At 39.0% G+C, this 17,318-nt stretch overlaps 1 long non-coding RNA gene across 1 annotated transcript; it reads right to left on the reverse strand.

Moving 5' to 3' along the window:
• Positions 1-1,064, reverse strand: LOC145797030 (uncharacterized). Its single transcript, XR_014337966.1, has 3 exons — positions 970-1,064; positions 254-316; positions 1-119 (listed from the first exon to the last, which is right to left on the reverse strand). It is a non-coding gene; the product is annotated as an uncharacterized LOC145797030 (long non-coding RNA).
• Positions 1,065-17,318: the final 16,254 nt, after the last annotated feature.

Genomic DNA, 17,318 nt, shown 5'->3' on the forward strand with positions numbered 1-17,318 from the left:
TAACCAAGACAAACAGGGCAAGTAGGTAATTCAACGAATCCGGGCAGAGGTGAACAGGCTTCTTCTACCAACTCATAGCTCTCTGCTGATTGAGCAAAATATATATGACAGACCTCAGCCTAACAAATCAAGCATAAAAATCTCAAATTAAAAATACTAGTAAAAGATAGCATTAAACCTTTTAAATCTAACTAATATATATACTACTATATAATGCGCACAACTCATAAGGGTTTGAAGGTTAGTAACTTACTTTTTCCCCCAAAAAATGCTCAATATTGTTAACTGCTACCATTTATCAAATTCAACCCATATTCTTCATTCATCAAATCATCAAAAAATTAGAATGTAAAATTGCAGTGAAATTACAAACGCATACTAATATATAAAGCACACTACTCATAAGGATTTAAATTCAAAAATACCCATATTATTAACTTTTTCAAAAAAAAAAATTAACAGCTAGCCATTCTCAAATTCAACGCATCTTCATTCACCAAATCATCAAAAAAATAAAAATTGAAGAGCTTGGGGGTGGATACCGAAGGAAATAGAGTTCGAAGAAGTGGTCGAGGTGGGATCCACAAAAGAGGAAGAAGTCGTCGGGAGAGAGGTAGTTGGGGACAGCGACGACGAAGAGTTTGGTGGATCGAGCGCTTGGGCTCGTGAGAGATGTGGTGGAGGAGGGGAATTGGCTGTGGAAGAGGTGGACTACGCCATTGAGTTCGGTTATGGAGAGGTGGTTGCTAGGCTTTGCGGCGGAGTTGCTAGTGGTGGCGGAGGAGGAGAAGGGGCGGCGCGTATAGATGAGTGGATTTGGAGGATGAACATTCTTAGGGTTAGGATTAATGGCCTGCATGTAGAGATTGACATTCGTAGAGTGAATTCGATCAATGAACCCTTACTGCGAAGGATCTAGAAATATAATAAAATGAATCAAGCAGAGGTGAATCGATGATGAGCACTTACCGCAAAGGATTGATCGATGATATCGTCGAGAGAGATACAGGGGGGAAGAGAGAGAGAGAGAGAGAGAGAGATGGGGATTTTTGGTTGAAAAGATTAGGGATTTGATATTTGGGAATTTTTGGTTGAGGGGGAAAAGCTAGCGCGAATCAGATTTTGAGGTTTTTTTTTTTTTTTTTTGCCACGTCAAGTATAATCGTTACAAATGAAAATTTTAAGGTAGCGTTTAGTGTAATGTTTACGTTCTTGATTTATGTTTACAAAAAATTTATAAATTGATTTTTGTTTATTTTTGAAAAAACATAAATTACAAGCGCGTTTGGTTTGAACAAAATATTTTAAAAATTTTAAAAATATCAAGTAAAATACATGTTTGTTCAGACTTAAAATATTTATATTTATTTTTTTATTATTTATGACAATGAGATCATACACATTATAATTAGAAAAAAAATTATTTGGAAAAAAAATAATTGAAAAAAAAATTAATGATAAAAAATTAATTGAAAAAAAAAATATTTTAAAAAAAACTATTTGAAAAAAAATTAATTAAAAAAGAATTTGTTAGTCAAATTTTTAAATTTCTGTTTAAAAATCAACGTAAACTTTTTTTGTGAGTTTACAATTTTTCCTCAAATTTATAAATTGAGACAACCATTTATAAGCCAAAAAAATTATCAAACAAGTTTTTATGATAGTTTTGTAAATTTTTGTAAATATAAATTGAAAATTGAAAACGAAATGGTTACCAAATAGGCCCTAAACAACGAATCATGCCTCGTTTAGCAATTTTTTTTATTTTTGACGAGGGTATTGCAGTCGCCGACAACCTATAGTTGTAACGGGGGAAGGTTGTCGTAGCTAAAAAAAAAATAGCTCATTTTTTTGCCAAAAACCTCCGTGTCCATTTTGTTATGCAATGAAAGCTAGGAAGAAAGAGAAATAGAAAATGAGAGAGAAACAAGAGATGATCCGCGAGAGAAAGAAAAAGAGATGAACGAGAGAGATATAAAGAGAGACATAAAAAAAAAAGATGAGCAAGAGAGATAGAAAAGAGAGATGAGTGAGAGAGATAGAGAAGAGAGATGAGCGAGAGACACAGAGAGAGAGAGAGAGAGACCCATTTCATTTTTTGACTTTTTCCTCTTTCAACAACAATGGGCTCAAAGAAAGAGATAAGTGTGATTGAGAGAGAAGAGAGATGAGTTAGAGAGAGTGATAGAAAGAAAAAAAAGAGAGAGAGAAAAACAAGATGAGCGAAAGATAGACACACACACACACACACAGAGAAAGATAGCAAAAAGAGATGAACAAGAGATATAGAGAAAGAGAGAGAGAGAAAAAAGATGAGCAAGAGAGAGAGAGCGAAGAGAGATGAGAGAACTAGAGAGAAGAGTGATGAGTGAAAGAGAGAGAGAGAGAGAAAAAAAAAAGAGAGAAAAACAAGATGAGCGAGAGAGAGACAAAGTGTCACGACCCGAACCTGCCCCCAAGCGTTAAGGACATAACCGGCCAGTAATCATGAGATTACCTACGGCCTCAAACCATTTCAGACTGAACTCATCAGAGTAAAGGGGCCAAATGGAAGCAAAATTTAAAACTTTGTCCATAGAGCTGTGCTTACATGGCACATCATAACAAACCATACATAGACATATTAATAACTCACAACAGAAAACACAGTAACATAAAGTTCTGTACAAACAGGATCATTTAAGTCTAAGTCAACCCATGAAACTATGTACAACAGATTCAAAGTCTTCGCTAACATGACAAAATATAAATAAATAACAAAAGGGCGAAGACAAGTCTCGTGCGTGAGACGCAAGGGCTGACTCTTCAAAACCTTGGTTGTTCCACACAGACTTCACTAAGGCTGGGTCTGGACCTCTCTTGGCTCACCTACAAACACATGAATGAGCGTGAGCGAAAGCCCAGTGAATAATATCAATTAAAGAAAATGCATTGGAACAATATACATCATCCGCCTTAGGCCCAATTCATATTTCTATCTAGTATATAAATAGATATGGATCAAGTAACTTCGGTTCCAAACACTTCGGACAACCTCGGGCCCAATCCATTCATGTCAAACTGGCCATTGGCCCATTTGTCTTTCATTCATGTCAGACTGGCCTCTGGCCCATTTGTCTTTCATTCATGTCAGACTGGCCTCTGGCCCATTCATACTTTCATTCAGATCATATTGGCCTCTGGCCCATTTATTTATTTATGTCAGACTGGCCTTCGGCCCATTCATTCATTCATGTCAAACTGGCCTTTGGCCCATTCATACTTTCATGTCAAACTGGCCTTTGGCCCATTCATTTGGCATAGCAAACATTGTCCACCAATCAAATCAACAAACTTATAAACTTACATAGAAGTAAGAAATTGGACAACAACATATTTCAGATATCTTTGTCAAGATATTACTCATAGTGATCGGTTGGTTGGTTTGCCTTGGAGCTTGACCCTACACATCACATAACACATACGGGTCACAAATGATTCAATCCATTATTTAATTCACATATTCCTCTTTAGGCTTTATTCTTATCCCTTTAATTCATTTACAATGCTTAATGTATGCCTAAGAGTACTTAGAAGTGAAAAAGAACGAAAAACGAAACACAGAATGCACTTTCAAAATTTTCAGAAACAGGGTCCCCACTCGAGCGGACCCATGAGGTCTTTAAAAGTGCTGGATGCATGAAAATTACGCTCGAGCGTGAAGTCGGGCGCTCGAGCTGAAGGTCTGTCTACATAGCTCCCCGCTCGAGCGTGAACTTCCCCCGCTCGAGCGGACACCTTGTCTGCACAAAAAAATACTGGGAGCTCGTATTTCCTGCTCGAGCGGCGATTCTCCCGCTCGAGCGAACATCAAAATTTATAGGTTTTCCAACATTGTTCTTGAGCTCAAATTCAACCTTCAAATCAACACATCTTGCATTTTATGGCTCAATCTTCACATAAACATGTACTAATATGGTACAAACACCAAATTACAACATTATGAAACTCAATTCCATGAATTACTTACATGCATGACCCAAATTACCCCAACTTGCTTTCATGATAACAATTCCATGTATTTCAAACTCATTTCCTCACAAATTGTACATGCATGTGGAATATAACTCCAATTTCAACTCAAATGGTGCAAATGGTGATCACAAGCATGAGTTCTAACCAAAATTCTACATGGATCATATTTTTCATACTCAATTATACAAATTCATGGAAATTATTCCATGACTTCAAACTCAACAAAACCAACTCAATTCCCTCACAATCAATTTAATTCATGTTCTTGACCATTAATCAAACTTGAATCACAAATTGCAATTTAAGGTCTATGAATTCACTTACCTAGAGGCTTAATTCTCACAATTTATGGTAAATTCTTGAGTGTGCCTTCAAGATCACCAAGCTTCTTGAGCAAAATTGCACAATTCTCCCCTCTCTCTCTCTCTCTATAGCCGGCCTTCTCTCCCTCACAAATGTATAACTCAGATTTTGAGCTCAAAAGAAACAAATGAGAGTGTATATGGCCCTTTAAATAAAAGTCCCACCAACCAAAATTATAAATATTAAATAATTGGGCACTATATCCTTAATTTAATCTAATTAATTTGATCCGAATCAATTTCCAATTAAATTTCACCGTAGGCTCTAAAAATTATGCCAATCACAATGGCGCAATCAATTTCGGGTTTCGTGGCTGATAAGGCCTCCAATTTAAATTTCAAAGCAGATAATCAAACAGGTATTTGTGACAACCCTCACCTCTGATTACTGCTAAACTGTGACTGAATATGATAAGTAACTGATTAGGAGGAAATCCTAAACTGATTGCATGAGTATGTTGTTTGGTTGCATTTCTATCTGTTTATCAATTGATTGATCTGTTCATGTTTTAAGTTCGAACTGTAAATTGAAGGCCTTATCGGCGGCCGAATCTGAAATTGACTGGTATTTTGTGATCATTAGAATCTATGTGATTTTATGGTAGATTTAATTGAAATGTGATTTGGTATGATTAAATTAGATTAAATAAAGTTAAAATACATCAACTTGAGTTATTTGCATTTATGTCATTGAGTGGGTGATTCCAGGCTAACTCCTCTTCACTTCATACACATTTGACATAACATTTCTTCAGCCACTTCCTAGACCAAACGTGAGAGAGAGCTAGAGAGTTGGAAGAAAAGCTGAGTCCACCTAGAATTGGCTTGGAAAATTAGAAGACTTGAAGAGAGATTGCATATTTGAGCTTGTGTACCTTGAATTCAAGACCTAAGGTAGAGATTTCATCCTCTCATTTGTACATTGGAGTTGTTCTTGCATGGTTCATGGGATTATTGGAGGTTAGAGTCAAATTATGGTTTAAAGTGTTGAATTGAGGCTTAATCCATGCATGCATGTACATATTCTTGAATTTTGAGGTTGTTCTTCATGAATTTCCACATGCATGTCCATTTTCTAATTGTAGTCCATGAATTCATCATGTTCTTGAGCTAACACTTGCATTTGGTCATGTGTTAGTAGTTTTGAATTCAATTGAAAACATGCATGTTAAATGTACATCTTGTTCTTGAAGTTTATTTGAAATTGGTGTTCAATTGGTTTACCTTTGGGCTTGATTTTACAAAATTGATCTTTGAAACAAGTTGTATTATGGGTTTTTAAGTGTTTTCCAGAAAATTAGCCCAAAAGGATCGAGTTTGAGGCTTAAATGCTTGAGTTTTGTGCTTGGGGATGAATCTGGAAATTTCAGATTTTGGACCCACGCTCGAGCGTAGGACTTCACGCTCGAGCGTACCCTCTGAGTCGTGCACTTCCGCTCGAGCGTGAAATGCATGTACCCAGAAGTTCTTGTGTTTTATAGTCCGCTCGAGCGAGAGAGTTCACGCTCGAGCGAGGACCTGAGTCTCACGCACGCTCGAGCAGAGGTCGAGCATCCGTCGAGCGTAAATTGCATGCATCCAGTACTTTTCATGAAGTTTACAGTCCGCTCGAGCGAAGGAAGTCACGCTCGAGCGGAGATCCTTTGTCTGCATGTCCGCTCGAGCGTAGAAAGCCACACTCGAGCGAGACCCCTGTTTTCTGAAAATTTTGAAAAGTGTTTTAAAGTGCATCTTTGCATCCTCTTTCCATCCTAGGCCATGTTTAAGGCATCTTAATGAGGATATTGATGTAGAACCACACCGAGTCAAGATAGGGACTAAGTTGTTGATTCCTGAGTGTGTAACTTAGTGTGTGTGTTCGTTCTGTAACTGTGCAGGGTTGGCATCCGAGGACGCTCATTAGCTGCTTATAGCCCAATGCTCTGTGGGTAATAATGTTGTAAAGATATGTTCAATTATGAATATTTTCTGAATGATCAACTGTTCTGTTTACTGAAACATTATTGTTTAATGAATGAATGTTTGTCCTATTTGTAAATTGTATTCGTGGCATCCTTAGCAACTTACTGTTACTGTACTGTTACTGCTACTGTCACAGAGATCTCTGTCGGTTCCCAAGTTTGGAACCACTACTGTTACTGTTATGATGGCCATCAACTGACTGTTCGGTCTGTTAAGACCTACTGTACTGTTTTGCTATGGGATGTACCACATATGACTGCTATGGTTTCTAAACGACTGATATGACTGGTTAATTACTGAAAGGACATTCATTCTTAACCTCTTTACATAACTGTTATTCACTGGGCTTTAGTTCACTGTTTATATATATATATGTAGGTGTCCAGGCACCAGACCGATGCTAGGAGCGTCAGACTAAGCTCCCGTTTTGTCAAAGCCAACCATTATGCTTCACTTCGAGGTTTCGAGTACGTCAAAGCCCAAGGCTGGTTTGGGGTGTTTTAGATTTCCCCTTTTGCCTCTGTTCTGTAATAAATGTTGAGACTTGCACTGTATTGTTATGTTAGGGATTCGGTCCCTAACCTGAATGTCTGTATATGATGTATGAATATACTGTTTTGGTTTTGAATGTGAATATGTTTAGGAAAGTCTTTTTGTATTCAGAATGTCACAGCTCATTGGACACCTTTTATTTACTGTTTTAGCTTCTGCCAGCCCCTTACTTTGTATTACTGTCTCTACTGTTAAGTAGGCCTTCGGCAATCGCGGATTACTGGCCGGTTACGGTGCTAAACCCATAGGGGCGGGTTTGGGTCATGACAGTATTCCTACGGCGAACAGATAGAAATTCAAAACCACATATCTTCACATAATGGCACACAAAATCATATCAGACACATAATCATATTCATATTAAGGACCAATTAGCATACTACGGAACAGGGATATCACACAAAGAGAGAGAGAGAGAGAGAGAGAGAGAGAAAGACAACAAAAAGAGATGAACAAGAGACAGAAAGAGACATAAAAAGAATGAGAGAAAAAGATGAGAGATAAAGAGAGAGAGAAAAGAGATAAGTGAGAGAGAGAGAGAGAGAGGTCCATTTCATTTTTTGACTTTTTTCTCTTTCGACAAGTGATTAAGAGAAATGAGAGATGAGCGATTGAAAGAAGAGAGAGAAAGAGAGAAAGAGAGAAAGAGAAAAAAAAAGAGATAAATCAAGAGGGAGATCGGTAAATTAAGAAAAGGGAAGCGAGAGAGTGAGCAACGCGAGCACAGTGTGGGAGAGAGAGAGAGAGAGAGAGAGAAAGAGAGAGACACACACAAACACATAGACAGAAAGACAAAGTGTCACGCCCTACACCTGCCCCTAAAGGTTTGGGCATGACCTAAGCAAGACCTGTCATAAAAACTGGTGTACACACCGTACGGGGCCTTATCGAAAGCATAAAATATTAATATAACAAAGATACAGGCATACTCCATTGAGCTATTTCTAATATGCCAGGATCTCATGCATTACATACATCATCAAAAGCGGATAAAGTTTAAAACTATATCCTTGGCTATCGTGTATAACATATACATTTACGGTCCTAGCCCGATAATTGGGCATAACAAAAGGAATATAAAAGTTAAGTACAACATCCATAGGTGGCTCTCAAAAGCAGACCCATATCTTAGCAGCTTCACAAAAAAATAAATGGCCTGGTATGGTGCCTGAACATGTAAAGGTTGACAAAAGGGACAGCGTCAAAGTTAGGACTGACCCCCTGACTGATAACCTACAGAAACAAACATAATAGAGAGTGAGCCGAGCTCAATGAGTAGTAATACATAATGAAAGACGTCTGACTTGAAGCTTAAATACATCAATACATAAAAAGATGTAGCATGCACATGATTTGTCTGATTCTGCATTTAGCTCATAAAGGCCCTAGGCCTATTCCCGTGACATAAGCTTGTGGCTATAAGCCCTTGAAACATGATGGCACGAAGCCCTTGAACATATGGCACGAGGCCCTTGAACATATGGCACGAGGCCCTTGTATTACACTTGGAACTTGTGGCACATGGCCCTTGAAATGTACTTGAAACTTGTGGCACACGGCCCTTGAAAATGTACTTGAAACTTGTGGCACACGGCCCTTGAAAATGTACTTGAAACTTGTGGCACACGGCCCTTGAAAATGGCATATAGTCCTTGTAAATGCTTTTCTTTACATATAACATTAACATATCTTAAACATGCATAAGAGCATTACATGCTTGAGACATTAACATGATTGCATAACATAACATAAGTACTACTACTCACAGTGTTGAGATGGCGTGTTGCTTCCTTCTGGAATGTGCCCTGCACACAAGTAATACATTAGTCTCTCTTTTTTATAAAGCATTTCCTGAGTCTTACACCTTGCATGCTTACAACCACTTTAAAATCATCTGTAAAACATTCTAAAAATACCAGAGAAACAAGAACTCAAAGCTGAACAAACATTTAATTTTTCCTGAAAATGAGTCCTCCGCTCGAGCGTAACTTTGGCCGCTCGAGCGGACTGTAAATTGCACAAAACTGCTGAGAGGTGGTTTTTCCCGCTCGAGCAGGCTTTCCTATGCTCGAGCGGACCAAGCGAATTTTCTGAAATTCTGGACCTTCATTCGAGTCCCAACCAGGTATTCATTCCATTTTTACATGCAACCCAAGGTTAGGTTAATGCAATATACTCACCTAACTTCACTATAACATGAATTCTACCTTGAGTATCATAAATTAAGCAAGATTAGGAGCTTTAAAAAGTCATCTCCCTCTCTAATTCCACTCTTGAATTCAAGTTCTTTCATATCTTTGAAACATAACACATGATATATACATAATTCCATGAAGTGATGATAGAAAACCATAGATTGAAGTATACTTTCATACCACACCCAAATCTAGATGCCTAAGCAACCAAGTAAGAGAAACCCTCATCATTCATGCATGAATTAGACATGAATCAAACATACACATCAATACAAACTCTAAGTGGCCATAGCAAGAAGGATTTGAGCTTACCTTGAATTCAATCCTACACCTCTAACAATTTTGCCAAGCTTCCTTGTGGAATCCCTTCTCCCCCGATTTCTCCTCTTTTCCCCCAAAAATGGTATTCACGTTTGTTTGTTTTTGATCAAGGCTCCTAAAGGCTTAGAGATATATATATATAAGTAAGGCATATAAGACAAAAATGGATCGTTTAATCATTCCAAAATTAAAATTTCACGAACATGCTTAATATTATCTAAAAATTATGCTGATTACGGATATATAATCAATTCCAGCTAATTAAGCTATTAAGGCTTCCAATTTCTAATTCAAACGCGTTGATGGTGACAGATAGTTTCCTTGTGAGACAGATAGACATTCATAGACATGGATTTCACTTCCTTAATCATAATTTTTTTCACGGAACTACATAGTAAGCATTTAAGAAATCATGTACGAGGGTCGGGTTATTACACTCTCCCCCCCTTAAATAAGTTTGGTCCTTCAAACTTGGGTTACCTTAGGGTTGGAACAGGTGTGGGTATTGATGTTGCATTTCCTCCTCTCTTTCCCATGTTGCGTCGATTCCGTAATGTTCTTGCCACTCAACTTTTACCATTGGAATCTCACGGGTTCGTAATTGTTTTACTTGTCGGTCCAAAATGCGAATTGGTTTTTCCTCATAAATCAACTTGTCGTTCAACTCAATTTGATGGTAGTCAATAACATGTGACGGATCCGGAAGGTACCCACGAAGCATAGAGACATGAAACACGTTATGCACTTGACTCATATGTGGTGGAAGGGCAACTCGGTAAGCTACCGGACCCACTTTTTCCAGAATTTGAAAAGGACCGACATACCGGGGTGTCAACTTACCTTTCTTTCCGAATCTTGGGTGCCCTTTCATCGGAGTGACTTTCACGAAAACATAGCTATCCACGTCAAATTCCAAATCTCTCCGTCGGTTATCAGCATAGCTTTTCTGCCTACTTTGAGCAGTTTTCAATCTTTCCTGAATAACGTGAACTTTTTCAGTAGTCAACTGAACAATTTCAGGCCCTAATAAGGATTTATCCCCAACTTCAGCCCAGCACACGGGAGAACGGCATGGTCTTCCATACAAAGCTTCATAAGGTGCCATGTCTATGCTCGAATGGTAACTACTATTATACGCAAATTCTATCAACGGGAGATGGGTTTCCCAACTGTCTTGAAAATCTAGTACACACATTCGGAGCATATCCTCAAGAGTCTGTATCGTCCTCTCGGATTGACCGTCGGTCTGAGGATGGAAAGCTGTGCTGAACTTTAATTCTGTACCCATTGCTTCCTGTAAACTTTGCCAGAATCTAGAAACAAACTTAGGATCTCTGTCTGACACAATCGAGACCGGAACACCATGAAGCCTCACAATTTCATTTACATAAATCTCTGCTAATTTATCTGCGTTATACTGAGTTTTTACTGGCAGAAAGTGGGCGGACTTAGTTAATCGGTCCACAATGACCCAAATTGAATTCATACCTCGAGGAGTCCGTGGTAACCCCATAACAAAATCCATAGTCAAATGTTCCCATTTCCATTCTGGGATGGGAAGAGGTTGCAATAATCCGGCAGGTCTTTGATGCTCCGCTTTTACTTGTTGGCATTGCAAGCACTTAGAAACAAACTCCGCAATCTCCTTCTTCATACTTGGCCACCAAAAATTCTGCTTTAAAGCTCGGTACATTTTAGTACTCCCTGGATGCATTGAGAACCTTGAGGTATGCGCGTCCTCCATCAATTTTTGTTTAAGACTCATCACATTGGGAACGCATAGTCGGTTTTGAAATTTGAGCACTGAATCTACCACACTGAATCCCGGTTTTGGTTTTGTTTCGAATTCATCATGTGTCTTCCTCAAAGTTTCATCTTCCATTTGGTGCACTTTAATCTCTTCCAATAAGGTTGGTTGTGCTACTATCGCTGCTATTAGGGCTTTTTGACCATGTAACACAAGGTTCAATTCTTCCTTATCCAATTCAATTCCTAAGTCCTTTTGTCCTGTAACCATACTCGCCATATCTGCTGAAATCCCCATATTTTTTCGACTGAGCGCATCTGCAACTGTGTTGGCTTTACCAGGATGATAATGAATCTGCAGGTCATAATCTTTCAAAAGTTCCAACCACCGTCGTTGCCGCATATTTAATTCTTTCTGAGTGAAAAGGTACTTGAGACTTTTATGATCAGTGTATACCGCACAGGTGCTACCGTACAAATAATGTCTCCATATCTTTAAAGCAAAGACTACTGCTGCTAATTCCAGATCATGTGTGGGATAATTCTGCTCATGGAGTTTCAGCTGTCTAGATGCATAAGCGATGACTCTTCCGTTCTGCATAAGTACACAGCCAAGCCCTTTGTGTGAAGTGTCACTGTAGATCACAAATCCTTCTGTACCGGATGGTAAGGCCAAAACTGGTGCTGTTGTCAACCTTGTCTTCAATTCCTGGAAAGCAGATTCTCGTTCCTCTGACCATTCGAATGCAACTCCCTTTCGTATTAGTTGTGTAAGTGGCACAGCAATTTTAGAAAAATCTTGAACAAATCTCCTGTAATAACCAGCTAACCCCATAAAACTACGCACCTCAGTCACATTAGTGGGAGTTGGCCAAGTTACGACTGCCTCAATCTTGTGTGGATCCACAGAAACTCCTTCCTTTGTGATGATATGCCCCAGAAATGCCACCTCTAGTAGCCAGAATTCACATTTCTTCAGCTTTGCGTATAATTTCTTTTCCCGGAGGGTTTGAAGGATCAAACGGAGGTGATTCTCGTGAGCATCTGCATTCTTCGAATAGATGAGAATATCGTCAATAAAGACCACTACAAAGTCATCCAAATAGGGCTTGAAAACACGGTTCATCAAATCCATGAAAGCTGCTGGTTCGTTAGTAACTCCGAATGGCATAACCAAAAATTCATAATGACCGTACCGGGTTCGAAAAGTTGTCTTCTCAATATCATCAGCCTTGACCTTTAATTGATGGTACCCAGATCGCAGATCAATCTTGGAAAAGACTTGTGCCCCCTGCAGCTGGTCAAATAGGTCATCAATCCTTGGTAATGGATACTTATTCTTGATTGTAACTTTATTAAGTTCTCTATAGTCAATACAAAGCCGGAGTGTTCCATCCTTCTTCTTTACAAACAGAACCGGTGCACCCCACGGAGACACACTCGGACGAACGAACCCCTTGTCCAATAAATCTTGCAACTGCACTTTCAATTCCTTCATCTCAACTGGCGACATTCTATACGGAGTCCTTGATATGGGTTGAGTTCCCGGTGCTACTTCAATGGTAAACTCAATTTCACGGTCTATCAACTGCCCTGGTAATTCTTCAGGAAAGACGTCCGGAAATTCACACACAATCGGGATCATGTCAACAGTTCCATTCACCACTTGCCCCTCCAAAACACTGCATAAATACCCCTGACCCCCTTTTTGAATTAATTTACATGCTTTTGCTGCCGAGATCAAATAAGGTGGAGAAATTACGCCATGCCCCTGTAAGGTAGACTCTAATTGTCCCGGAGGATGGAAACTGACTCGTTTAGTTAGACAATCTATAGTTGCACCATATTTACCCAACCAATCCATTCCCAGAATAATATCAAAATAAGTCATGTCGAGAGGCAACAGGTTGGCATATACCCGGACATCCCCAAGCTCGAGTTCGCAACCACAATAAACAGAAGTACAAAGCACAGAATCTCCCATAGGTGAGGATACACATAACATATAAGACGGTGTTTCTTCAGTTTTGTCTAAGTTTTGTGCAAATAATTTTGACACAAAGGAATGAGTAGAGCCAGAGTCAAATAAGATAGAAGCAGAATGACCGTGAACCATAAATGTACCTGACACCACTGTTGCTGCATTCTGCACATCTCCTGGAACCAGTGCGAACACCCTGCCTTGTCTCGCTATGTCTTTATTGTTGTTAGGTTTGACCGGCGCCTTGGTATTAGTGGTTGGTGTCGACCCTGCTGAGCTAGTAGTAGTCCTGTTACCATTTCGTTGATTCCTCTGAGGGCAATCCTTCATCAAATGACCCGTTTTTCCGCACTGATAACAGGCTCCAGACTTCCATTGGCATATCCCATGGTGCCTCTTTCCACATTCCAAACAAACAGAAATTGTACCCTGATTAGGGGCAGAAGTATTCGAAGTCCCTGAGTTTTGTTTCTTGTTTGGTGGAGTAGCCACTCCCTTTGACCATTGATTATTTTGCCTCTTTCCCTTCCATTCAACAATCCGGTTCTGAGCAGCAAGGTTTCCCTCAGCTATAACAGCCCTCTCCAGCACATCTACGTAGGTAGGCAACTTTAACATATTGACTCGATCCAAGATGGCACCCCGTAAGCCCCCTTCAAATTTTCGTGCCTTTTTATAATCCGTGTCCACCATATGCGGTGCATACCGGGCTAACTCTGCAAATTGGGCCTCATACTCAGCAACAGTCTTGTTCCCTTGTCTGAGAGTTTCGAATTCTGTCACCTTTTTGTCCCGCATGCTTTGGGGGAAATATTTATCATAAAACAGCCCCAAAAATCTATCCCATGTTAACTCTGGATGGATTGTCCTCGTAAGCATCCACCACCTCCGTGCCTCGTCTTCAAGAGTGAAGGCCGCTAGTTGTACCTTTTGAGCTTCGGTGCAGGGAAAGACTTCAAATAACTTCTCTATGCCCAATACCCAGGCCTCAGCTTTCATCGGTTCTATTCCTCCTTTGAAGGTTGGCGGTTTCATCTTTTTAAACTCCTTAGTGAGGGTGATAGTTCGGTCTTCAGCATGAAAATTTTGCACTACAGGTGGGGGTACTGGTGGTGGTGGCAGCTGTTGGGGAGGCTGTTGCTGTTGTTGCCGTAAGGTCTCTGCCATTTCCATGAGCATCCTTTCCATCCTATCCAGTCGTGCTGAGGTGGCATCTTCCACATCTTCTGTCCTTGTTCTCACCATGATCTACACAACAATTAATTCAATACTATAGACATAATGCGACATGGTTAGTATTATCAGAGTACACTTAATGTTGCCATCGAACTTGTCTTATATGTTTAGGATGTCATACATGAGGCCTAAATCCTTTCTAGACACCCTACAGCTCAATGGATCCGTGTGTGAGATAGCAACTCGTGCTCTGATACCACTGTCACGCCCTACACCTGCCCCTAAAGGTTTGGGCATGACCTAAGCAAGACCTGTCATAAAAACTGGTGTACACACCGTACGGGGCCTTATCGGAAGCATAAAATATTAATATAACAAAGATACAGGCATACTCCATTGAGCTATTTCTAATATGCCAGGATCTCATGCATTACATACATCATCAAAAGCGGATAAAGTTTAAAACTATATCCTTGGATATCGTGTATAACATATACATTTACGGTCCTAGCCCGATAATTGGGCATAACAAAAGGAATATAAAAGTTAAGTACAACATCCATAGGTGGCTCTCAAAAGCAGACCCATATCTTAGCAGCTTCACAAAAAAATAAATGGCCTGGTATGGTGCCTGAACATGTAAAGGTTGACAAAAGGGACAGCGTCAAAGTTAGGACTGACCCCCTGACTGATAACCTACAGAAACAAACATAATAGAGAGTGAGCCGAGCTCAATGAGTAGTAATACATAATGAAAGACGTCTGACTTGAAGCTTAAATACATCAATACATAAAAAGATGTAGCATGCACATGATTTGTCTGATTCTGCATTTAGCTCATAAAGGCCCTAGGCCTATTCCCGTGACATAAGCTTGTGGCTATAAGCCCTTGAAACATGATGGCACGAGGCCCTTGAACATATGGCACGAGGCCCTTGAACATATGGCACGAGGCCCTTGTATTACACTTGGAACTTGTGGCACATGGCCCTTGAAATGTACTTGAAACTTGTGGCACACGGCCCTTGAAAATGTACTTGAAACTTGTGGCACACGGCCCTTGAAAATGGCATATAGCCCTTGTAAATGCTTTTCTTTACATATAACATTAACATATCTTAAACATGCATAAGAGCATTACATGCTTGAGACATTAACATGATTGCATAACATAACATAAGTACTACTACTCACAGTGTTGAGATGGCGTGTTGCTTCCTTCTGGAATGTGCCCTGCACACAAGTAATACATTAGTCTCTCTTTTTTATAAAGCATTTCCTGAGTCTTACACCTTGCATGCTTACAACCACTTTAAAATCATCTGTAAAACATTCTAAAAATACCAGAGAAACAAGCACTCAAAGCTGAACAAACATTTAATTTTTCCTGAAAATGAGTCCTCCGCTCGAGCGTAACTTTGGCCGCTTGAGCGGACTGTAAATTGCACAAAACTGCTGAGAGGTGGTTTTTCCCGCTCGAGCAGGCTTTCCTACGCTCGAGCGGACCAAGCGAATTTTCTGAAATTCTGGACCTTCATTCGAGTCCCAACCAGGTATTCATTCCATTTTTACATGCAACCCAAGGTTAGGTTAATGCAATATACTCACCTAACTTCACTATAACATGAATTCTACCTTGAGTATCATAAATTAAGCAAGATTAGGAGCTTTAAAAAGTCATCTCCCTCTCTAATTCCACTCTTGAATTCAAGTTCTTTCATATCTTTGAAACATAACACATGATATATACATAATTCCATGAAGTGATGATAGAAAACCATAGATTGAAGTATACTTTCATACCACACCCAAATCTAGATGCCTAAGCAACCAAGTAAGAGAAACCCTCATCATTCATGCATGAATTAGACATGAATCAAACATACACATCAATACAAACTCTAAGTGGCCATAGCAAGAAGGATTTGAGCTTACCTTGAATTCAATCCTACACCTCTAACAATTTTGCCAAGCTTCCTTGTGGAATCCCTTCTCCCCCGATTTCTCCTCTTTTCCCCCAAAAATGGTATTCACGTTTGTTTGTTTTTGATCAAGGCTCCTAAAGGCTTAGAGATATATATATATATATAAGTAAGGCATATAAGACAAAAATGGATCGTTTAATCATTCCAAAATTAAAATTTCACGAACATGCTTAATATTATCTAAAAATTATGCTGATTACGGATATATAATCAATTCCAGCTAATTAAGCTGTTAAGGCTTCCAATTTCTAATTCAAACGCGTTGATGGTGACAGATAGTTTCCTTGTGAGACAGATAGACATTCATAGACATGGATTTCACTTCCTTAATCATAATTTTTTTCACGGAACTACACAGTAAGCATTTAAGAAATCATGTACGAGGGTCGGGTTATTACACAAAGAGTGATGAGTGAGAGAGAGAAAGAGAAAGAGAAGAGAGACGAGTGGAAGAGAGAGAGACAGAGAGATGAAAAAATAGGTGAAACCCAATTAAAATAGAAACAAAGCCTCATATAGATTGACGTCAAAAAATTATGTGCGTCTAGAAGGTTTCGAACCTATGACCTTGGAGGAAGCACAACTTTGAAATATTTGAAAAATTACAAATCAGTATACTTTCTCAAATTAATTACAGATTCATAAAAAAAAATTATAACTTTAATTATTAAAGTTTGCCATTGATCTCAATTTCCCCCCCTCCCCTCCTCTCCCCCCGCCCCTTTCAAATTTACACCTAAATTGCTATTTTTTTAAAATATTTTATGAGAAATATAGATATTATGAAAATTTTGGAAGATCTATGTGACAAAATTGGAAATGGACCTACGTACAAAATGGACATCACAAAATATTTTCAAGGGTCATAAAATAAACCAAGTCACCAAAGCTCCAGTTGTATCTAATTTATTGCAATTTGCTAAAGATGAACTTGTTTGGTAAATAAATTAAATTTGAATTTATTTATAAAAAAATAGTAATTTTTTAAATTTCTATCTTAAACTTGAACTTGATTTATTAAGCT

This window comes from Camellia sinensis, chromosome 8 (assembly GCF_055761805.1).
Source record: "Camellia sinensis isolate YWXY chromosome 8, ASM5576180v1, whole genome shotgun sequence".
Classification (NCBI taxonomy): domain Eukaryota; kingdom Viridiplantae; phylum Streptophyta; class Magnoliopsida; order Ericales; family Theaceae; genus Camellia; species Camellia sinensis.